The following is a 9,565-nucleotide window of genomic DNA, read 5'->3' on the forward strand; positions in this document are numbered from 1 at the left end:
TAGGATGCTATAAAAGCACAGACATTAGAAACATGAAAGAATTCAATTGGGAAAACTCACAGCCTAATATATAACAAAACAATTTAAGGAAATCAATTATGACAGATATGAACCAACGGCAATCACCGAACTACAGGCTCTTGGGACATGCACATAAAGAAAGATGAATTTTGTGGATGATTAAACATGTTTTAGGACGTCAGCCCTTCCTAACCTGTGACAATGCTGTAATCGTTCAACATACGATCAAATCATGCAAAACAATCAGTTGAACAGGACTCAACACATCTGATGGATACCAACAGAAAAAAACATCTAGCATAAACTTAGACTGGATGTGAGTGCATTTTTATTTTCTGCTGCTAAAAGGCATTAAGATGGTTTTAATCTTTCAAATCTCGATAAATCGGAAAATGTTTATAAAATTTCTCCTCGGATTTTGCTCTCAACAGTGTTTCTTATTCCCATTTCTGTGTTCTTTATATTATTATAACTTATATGTACTGTCGATACAGCAAACACTACTTTTCCGATCCCTTTTCACCAAAACTCTCAGTTCCTCAAGCCTGTATCTTTATCTGGAATATTTCAGGTTATATTTGTTATTCTCATCGGATTTTGTCTAATGCTTCGATTCAGTGCGTGTTATGTTGTGTCGTTGTTCTCCTCTTATATTTAATGCGTTTCCCTCAGTTTTAGTTTGTTACCCCGATTTTGTTTTTTGTCCATAGATTTACGAGTTTTGAACAGCAGTATACTACTATTGCCTTAATTATTCACTTCCTACAACGTAATGGAATTATTTTCAGGGGGAATTTCAAGCTATTTTTTATCAGAATGTCTACCTCGTCATTCCCTGAATGTCTCAATACTCTTGTGTCTAAAGTATTTAGATATCGAAACCTTTTATTTTGAGATTTTTAATACGTTTCTTTACGTCTAGAATTATATCAACTTAGTAAGATTGTTTCATGGTCCAGTTCGACTCGAGGAATCCAACAGAACATTAACTAGGATTTTGTATATATCTGAGTACTGATACATAATGAATGAAATGTTATTTGTATATGTTGTCTTGTGTTGAGGATAGGTTTGTATGACGTTTCATATATCATTGAATGGATTTTCATGTGTATCTAAATACTCATGTAGGGTGCGAACGAGTAATGGGCGCGAACGGACTTGATATCCAGCATACTATCCCTCAAATTATTCATCTATTAGGATGAACATGTTTTATATTGAAAACGTAACTCCTTCATTATCATGTTCATATGGCAGGTTTTATTTTGAACTAGAACTATCAATCTGTTTGAGAGTTCGTTGTCATACAAAATACCTAAAATATTGAAGCAGCTTATATATCTTAATTTTTTTTAAATAATGACAAACAGTTCCATAATAACCTTTTCCACCAGTTACGTCAGTTTGGAGAGCATATAATCACTAGTAAACTAATTTTGAACTTAAACATTCATCTTAATCTGAACAATACACATAGAGTAGACCGTTGAGTTTTCGATTGAATGTTTTTTTATAGCTTACTGTTAGGTGTGAGCCCAGGCTCCGTGTTGAAGACTTTGTACTTTTACCTATAATGGTTTACTTTTTATAAATTGTGACTTAGATGGAGTTGTCTCATTGGCACTTATACCACATCTACTAATATCTATTTAATCATATTCAGCTTTCCAGTCATTTTTCGGAATTATTTACTGCGGCAAATTCAGTGCTTTTAAGACAATTCGATTAAGATCGGTATAGTCTATCTATAGATTATTTGATTTTACCAGAACAAAACAACAACGTGCTGGATTTTTGATAGTGGAATGTTTAAAAATTCATTTGAAAACTAATAACAAACTATTTAGTCTAATGGAACCCAACATTTTTTTTTCAAAACAGCCAGTAGCAATTTTTATTTCAATATCTTGATTACGAGACGGCTCGGACTTTAAAATTGATAATTTAACTATCTCGATTGGATAAATCCGATAATCCACTGGTATCAATGTAAGAATCTATATATCTACCACATTCATACATTTATTAAAAGTTTGTTTATTGATATAAAGCTGTGTTTTACTATACATGATACATTTTTAGAAAAAAACATATAGATAGTTTACAGCCGCAGATTCAAAAAGAGGTAGGTGGAAAACGCTTATTTTTTGGGATGATCAATGCTTTGACTAAGAATTAACATACAGTTGGATCCTCCCCTTTTATTTTGGATTGGAACCCCTTTTGAAAATAGATGGACCTGCCAATGGTATGTATCCATAGGTAGTCTAGTGGATAGTTTACATGCACGACATACCTGTCACTGGACATTAATCAATCAATAATCAATCAATTCATGACGAAATAGATTAAATTGCTTCTCTTTCCCTTCACAAGGTTACATGATTCACTCTATTTTGGGTACAAATTACATGGAAGATAAATAATTACAAATTTAGATGGCATTGTACTCCAATCAAATTATAAATGACATTATGTGTTGATTTTTATTTAATTGAAAGAAACTTTTATTGTCAAAAACATTTTTAGATACAAAGATTAAATAGTCACCCGATCACAAAATACACGAGAAGAGGTAAAAGAAGGGCTTTGCTGTCAGATACTTCTCGTGATATGCACATTTCGTCACCACTGGTAGGGCTGTCAACTTCAAAAATCAGGCACATACAGCATTGCATGAAGAAACAACCCAGAAATATCCACATGACATTCAGATTGGTTTTAATAATCAGCTGGTAATAATAATGAGGGTAATTAAATCTTTTTTTAGAAAATTTTAAACGATAAAAGTTATCCCGATGTACAAATGTATACTCGGTTTTATCAAGATATTGTATATTCAAAATACAATTCCTTGGTTTTAAATATACAGTGCCGTTTACGAACGCCGTATCCTTCAATTTCGTTAAAGACATAAACTTAAACATAAACTTTATAGTGCATGATATGCTGGCAAAAGTGAGAATACAACTTAAACGCCAACGGCAATTTACGCGTTTAGAGATTTTATTTTAAAAAAAGCGGATCATTCTCTATTTTTAAACGATTACTCGGGAAGGATTCAGATTTTGACTCCGGGTTATATTTATTTTAGATCTTTTCGATAAAGGTAGAAAAGGTATAAATATAAAAGTTTCATTTTTCTCTTCTATTGAAATTAAACTGTTCTTCCGTTCCATCTATAGCTTTGCACCGATGGAACGGGTTGGAGCCATCGTCACCTTGACGAGTTACATATTCAACGATTCGCTAATGAAAATTGACCATTTATAGGGACAGGAAATTGCAAATGTTAATACTGCGATGCCGCAAAATAAACAAGTCGGAGAAAAAGTATCTGTTAATAAGCCCCATGGTGGTAGCGCAGATAAATGACAAACCAGCGTGTTATCAGGTTCTTTACAAATTATTATTGTATAGAAGATCATGATGTCTATTAGATTATGATATATCTGGTGTGATTTTTTCTTATTTTACCACTTAATGCATCACAAGGAAGTAGGACAAATCGCCCCACTGGCAAAACGCCCCACACAAAATCGACCCACTTTTTCACAAACTCGCCCCACTATTACAAAAAGTCCTTGTTTGGAATGTGACATCACAAAGGTCAAATTTTCATATTTATGACATATGAAATGCAAATTGTAAAAAAAAAAGAACTCAACGAAATACTATACAAAACACACAAAAAAATGCAATATTAAATTGTTTAAACAACAGCACACAAATTATAATGTAACCCACATACTTCGGATGAGTAATTGAGCAGTTCTTTTAAAGCTTTTTTAAAACAATAGAAAAGAAAAAATGAAGGTAACCCAGGTTCTATGGATCAGAAAGCAATCATATACATGATATATACTCTCCTGTTGAAATATATGATAAAGCGTATAAAAATATTCTATATGATCCAGACCCTATGAGTATTTGGACCGTATAGTTTTCGTATACTCGTACTGTTCGACCATATACGTGCGGTCGGACCTGTGGTTACGTGTATGGTCCAGTACGAGCTGACCATACATGTTATTGGATTATATGGGTTTAAACAAACATTTATCTCAATCTTTATTTTTTAGTTTTACAAATTGTTATTACATGTATTACAGTTTAACTAGTAGATGCATGCAATGAACAAACGGACAATCAAAATTAAATGTCTGTTTAATTGTCTATCTGAATCATATTGTGGTACTCTCGCCCAAGGTGACATTTGCTATCACAAGTAACGTACTATTTTTTAACGTTTACACGTTTGCAATATAGTTAAAATATAAAGTTTTTATTTCAATTAGCATTGATTTTTTTTCTATATTGATTTGAGTTAAGTTATGTTGATCAGTTATATGCATTTGTATCTAATAAACTTGACCAAATTCCTAATTCCGCGTACGGTATGAGTAATTTGAAAAAGTACACATACGGTCCAGACCATACACGTATGGTCCAGACGGTACAGGTATGGTCCAGACTGTACACGTACAGTCTAAATATCCATACGCTCTAGAACATATATATTGCAATAAAGATAGTATGCCATAAATTCAACATTGACATGAATGAAATCAAATTTTGTTTTCGTTTTATACCAGCTTGTAACATGCATGACAAAAGTTATATACATTTTCCTAAATAAAGTGTAAATATAATCTATGATGGAAAATAAATGGAGTATTGTTAATTATTATACTTCCTTTTAGAATGTCCTTCTATAGTAAAATTGCCTATTTTTGCATAGTTTTTTATTATAGATATATTTAGCGTTAACTGAACTATGCGAAAAAAGTATGCCTTGCGATTGCAACAGGCTATTGATTTTCATGTTAATCATTGTCAATTTCACATGAAAAGGCGGAGCTTAGTTGCTTTGATTGACTAGTGGGTTGGATTTATTACCCTGACAATTAATTAACTATTACAGTTGAGCAATAAGGGGAAAATAGTAGATATCATTTTATTTTTTTGACACTTTGAGAGACTTGAGAGACTGCAGTTTCTGTTAGAACGTTTTTATTCTTTGTTTACTTCTTTTAATTGCCGTTGAAGCCAAAATTGTTTGAATACTTTAGAAGTCATTTGTCACAGGTAGGCTATATTTTTGTAAGTTATTGAGTACTATCGGAAATGTTAAGGAAAATGAAACAAAAGGGGCGTGGTTTTCCCGTTTGAATGGTTTTACACTAGTTATTTTGGGGCCCTTTATAGCTTGTTGTTCGGTGTGAGCCAAGGCTCCGTGTTGAAGGCCGTACTTTAACCTATAATGGTTTAATTTTTGAATTGTTGTTTGGATGGAGAGTTGTCTCATTGGCACTCACACCACATCTTCCTATATCTATGTAGTTTTTCACAAAATCTAAAATAATACCGGACAATCAAAGCTTTGACACGATCCCCTTTTGGTACTGCTTCATCTTACAGTAAAAATGAGTTCATAACTTCAACAATGAGCAAACTATAGGTACCTCATAGCAAGTTTAAGACAACCTCCAGCACAATATTAAGCCGAATCTGCTTATTTACTTGTATAACTAGTCAATAATGATTTATATTCAGATCGAGTTAAAATCAATCATTTCACCTCAAAACACATACTTTTGATTCTATTCATTTGTAACTCTTTCTAAAAGTAAAGTAGACACAATCCAATTTCTTTAAGACAGTATATATGTTACAGTGAATTTGTATAATCAGGGATTATGTAGAATACCTGATTTTTCAGGGAATATGTAGAATCACTAAAATCATTAGTAATTATACATAATCACTGAACATTTTAATAATTATTCTACAAATTCCCTAATATGATTTCAGGGATTATGAATAATTTAAGGATCCTTTGTTTGATAAAATTTTTTTTTATAGAAGTTATCATTTTACCTTCATATTCCAGTTTAATTTCCTTACCAGGTGAACTAATTTAACCAACAGAGGGTTTCAGATAAAGTTGAAGACTTCAAAATTAATAATATCAAGATTCCCATTATAGCGATAACTTTACATGTATTGTTTGTTTATTTTAAGAAGTCATCGCCAAATCGACAGTCATGTCCTATTTGTTAATCTGCAAAGCATATTATTTGTGATACATGTAAAACAAATGGCGAAGAAGATAATGGAACATATCTAAATTAATTTGTTTTCTTCAGATGAACAAGAAATTCAAACAGAGAGAACTAATTCGCATCAACACGTGTAGAAAAACTAAGGATTGGCAATTGGAACAGCTAGCATTTGGTGTACCAAAATATTCTCATAGCAATTCCACACAGTAAAAAAGGAAAGGGAATCCCCAAAAACATAATGGTAATTGTTCACCAAAAGTCTGAAAAAGGATATCGCCTGGCCTAAAAAAATGTAAGGGTTCCATGGAACCCAGTGTCTCGCCTTCTTTTGCTGTAAATCACACACTTAACAAAAATGTTGAAACAAATCAATAAAAATATAACTTTGATACTATTTTTTGATTAAATTGTCAGAAGCTTCTGTCCAAGTTTGGTAAATATCCAGGGTAGTTTAAGACTTTAACTGCACACTGTATGTTATGATAACTGGGAGAAAAACTAAGTCCATTTATAAGTAAAATACAGTAGAAATTGATTTTTTTTACCAAATTTACCTCTGGATACTACATGTATCTTTTAAGAAGCCATCGCCAAATGGACAGTCATGTCCTATTTGTAAATCTGCAGAGCATATTATTTGTAATACATGTAAAACAAATGGTGAAGAAGATTATGGAACATATCTAAATTTATTTTTTTTGTTTTTTCTTGTTTTATTTTTGTTCAATTTATGTTTGGAATCCACTGTTACAAACCCTCATTCAAACCAATACAAACTTCCAGCTATAATTTCGGATATTGAAAGTCACAGACTTTTCAAGCCAATTCGCATTTGAAAAGATGAAAAAGAGAAAAGATCTTTTCTTAATCTTTCCTTTGCCAACAAAGATCTCGATGGCGTCAACCTAGGCAATATCCTTCATCATAAATTAGTTCAATCGAAAAAAACTCCTTATTTCAAAGACCAGTCTGTACCAATAATTTCTTATACCTATACCAAACCTATTGCAACTAAAATTTTCAATTACAAACGCGTTTTGCAGGATCTCGATTTTGACGACTTCAAGTCTAAACCTCCTGATTACACTTGTGCTAGTTCCCAATTCACATATAATCCTGCTGGCCACGTTATTACCGGTGACCTAAACATTGTTAATAACACTTCTCTACGAAATGTGTTATCGAAAGGTCCGAAATATCGTGAACCTAAATCCATCAATTGGAAATACAACTTTAAAACTTTGGTGGATTCAGTCGAGGATTATTCCAGGCAATGGGCTAAGCGCGAGAAGGAAGACGTAGACACTCTATCCGAATGGATTAAGGCAGTGAGGTCGTTAATACAAATCAGAATCAGGAAACTGAATGGCTACATCAATGCCCATGCTACGTCAATCTTTTAAGACCCAAATGTTGATAAACACCTATCCGACCTCCATGATAAATATGTTGTTGTCCCCGCAGACAAAGCCCCAAATAACATCGGTTTTGTCTAAAAGTCATTACATTAATTGCTTGATAAACGAATTAGGTATAGACAATTCACTTGGGAACTCGATCAACATATACCCTCACGACACTAACCAAAGATTTTTTTGATTTTTTTAATAGTGGGGCGAGTTTGTGAAAAAGTGGGGTGATTTGGTGTGGGGCGATTTGTCCTACTTCCTTGTGATGCATTAAGTGGTAAAATAAGAAAAATCACACCAGATATATCATAATCTAATAGACATCATAATCTTCTATACAATAATAAATTGTCACTGTACAAATACTTGTGACAGGAACATATAATGAGGAATCTACTGTATATGTGCGTTTATTTTTTATAAACTTACTGAAATCTTAAGGGAATGAAAGACACCGACCCAGTTTGTCAAGAACCTGATAACACGCTGGTTTGTCATTTATCTGCGCTACCACCATGGGGCTTATTAACAGATACTTGTTTCTCCGACTTGTTTATTTTGCGGCATCGCAGTATTAACATTTGCAATTTCCTATCCCTATAAATGGTCAATTTTCATTAGCGAATCGTTGAATGTATAACTCGCCAAGGTGACGATGGCTCCAACCCGTTCCATCGGTGCGAAGCTATAGATGGATCGGAAGAACAGTTTAATTTCAATAGAAGAGAAAAATGAAACTTTTATATTTATACCTTTTCTACCTTTATCGTAAAGATCTAAAATAAATATAACCCGGAGTCAAAATCTGAATCATTCCCGAGTAATCGTTTAAAAATAGAGAATGATCCGCTTTTTAGAATAAAATCTCTAAACGCGTAAACTGCCGTTGGCGTTTATGTTGTATTCTCACTTCTGCCAGCATATCATGCACTATAAAGTTTATGTTTAAGTTTATGTCTTTAATGAAATTGAAGGATACGGCGTTCGTAAACGGCACTGTATATTTAAAACCAAGGAATTGTATTTTAAATATACAATTCCTTGGTAAAACCGAGTATACATTTGTACATCGGGATAACTTGTATCGTTTAACATTTTCTAAAAAAGGTCTAATTACTCTCATTATCATTACCGGTTGATTACTTAAATCAATCTGAATGTCGTGTAGAGTTCGTGGTCTAGTGGTTAAGACCGATGGCTACAGTGCTGAAGGTCCCGAGTTCGATTCTCACTCGGGATGCTAAAAAATATCAGTACATTAGAGGGGTAATTTTCATCCTCTCACACGCATCTCTGGTACCCAGACCGGAGTTTAAACTAGAATGGGTACTTTGGGGGCTTCGGTTGGTCAAAGTTGTCCCTGCTTTGACCTGGAGATCAATCTTCTGACATCTCTCTGGTTTGTCTGTTTCCATCGAGTGGCCCGGTGGTTCTCTCCGAGTACTTCGGCTTCCTCCACCATAATAACAGACTTCCCGGTGTCCTAGCACTCCCTTTGTGTTGGGTGGGGATTAAATTGTCCTTGTAAAAATAATTGTCGTATAAATATACGTCAGTGACACATCTCCATTAATCCCGATTGGGAGTGTATATGGATGCCACTGTACCCTCGCAGCTTTCGAGGGGTTCTTCGGATATCGGAGGCATTTACCAGTACATACATACAGATATTTCTGGTTTGTTTCTTCATTCAATGCTGTATGTGCCTGACTTGTAAAGTTGACAGTTCTACCAGTGGTGACGATACGTGCATATCACGAAAAGTATCTGATAGCAAAGCCCTTCTTTTACCTCTTGCTTTTTATTGTGTAACTGAATTGATTATTTTTTCATTTTGAAAACCATGTTGGTGCCTGTGATTCAGCAAGCCATTTTCTTTGAATCAACACAACCCTTGTCATTATTTTTGCTATCGCCGAATTCAACATACTTTAGTTAGAACTATCAGCACTTAACATCAATACTGTACAGTATAAAAGTATACTGTTGTTAGCGTTACTAGTGGACTAATTTTACTAATAGATGGCTAATATTGAAGGATCGGGTGACTATTTAATCTTTGGATTT

Source organism: Mytilus trossulus, chromosome 2 (assembly GCF_036588685.1).
Source record: "Mytilus trossulus isolate FHL-02 chromosome 2, PNRI_Mtr1.1.1.hap1, whole genome shotgun sequence".
Taxonomy (NCBI): domain Eukaryota; kingdom Metazoa; phylum Mollusca; class Bivalvia; order Mytilida; family Mytilidae; genus Mytilus; species Mytilus trossulus.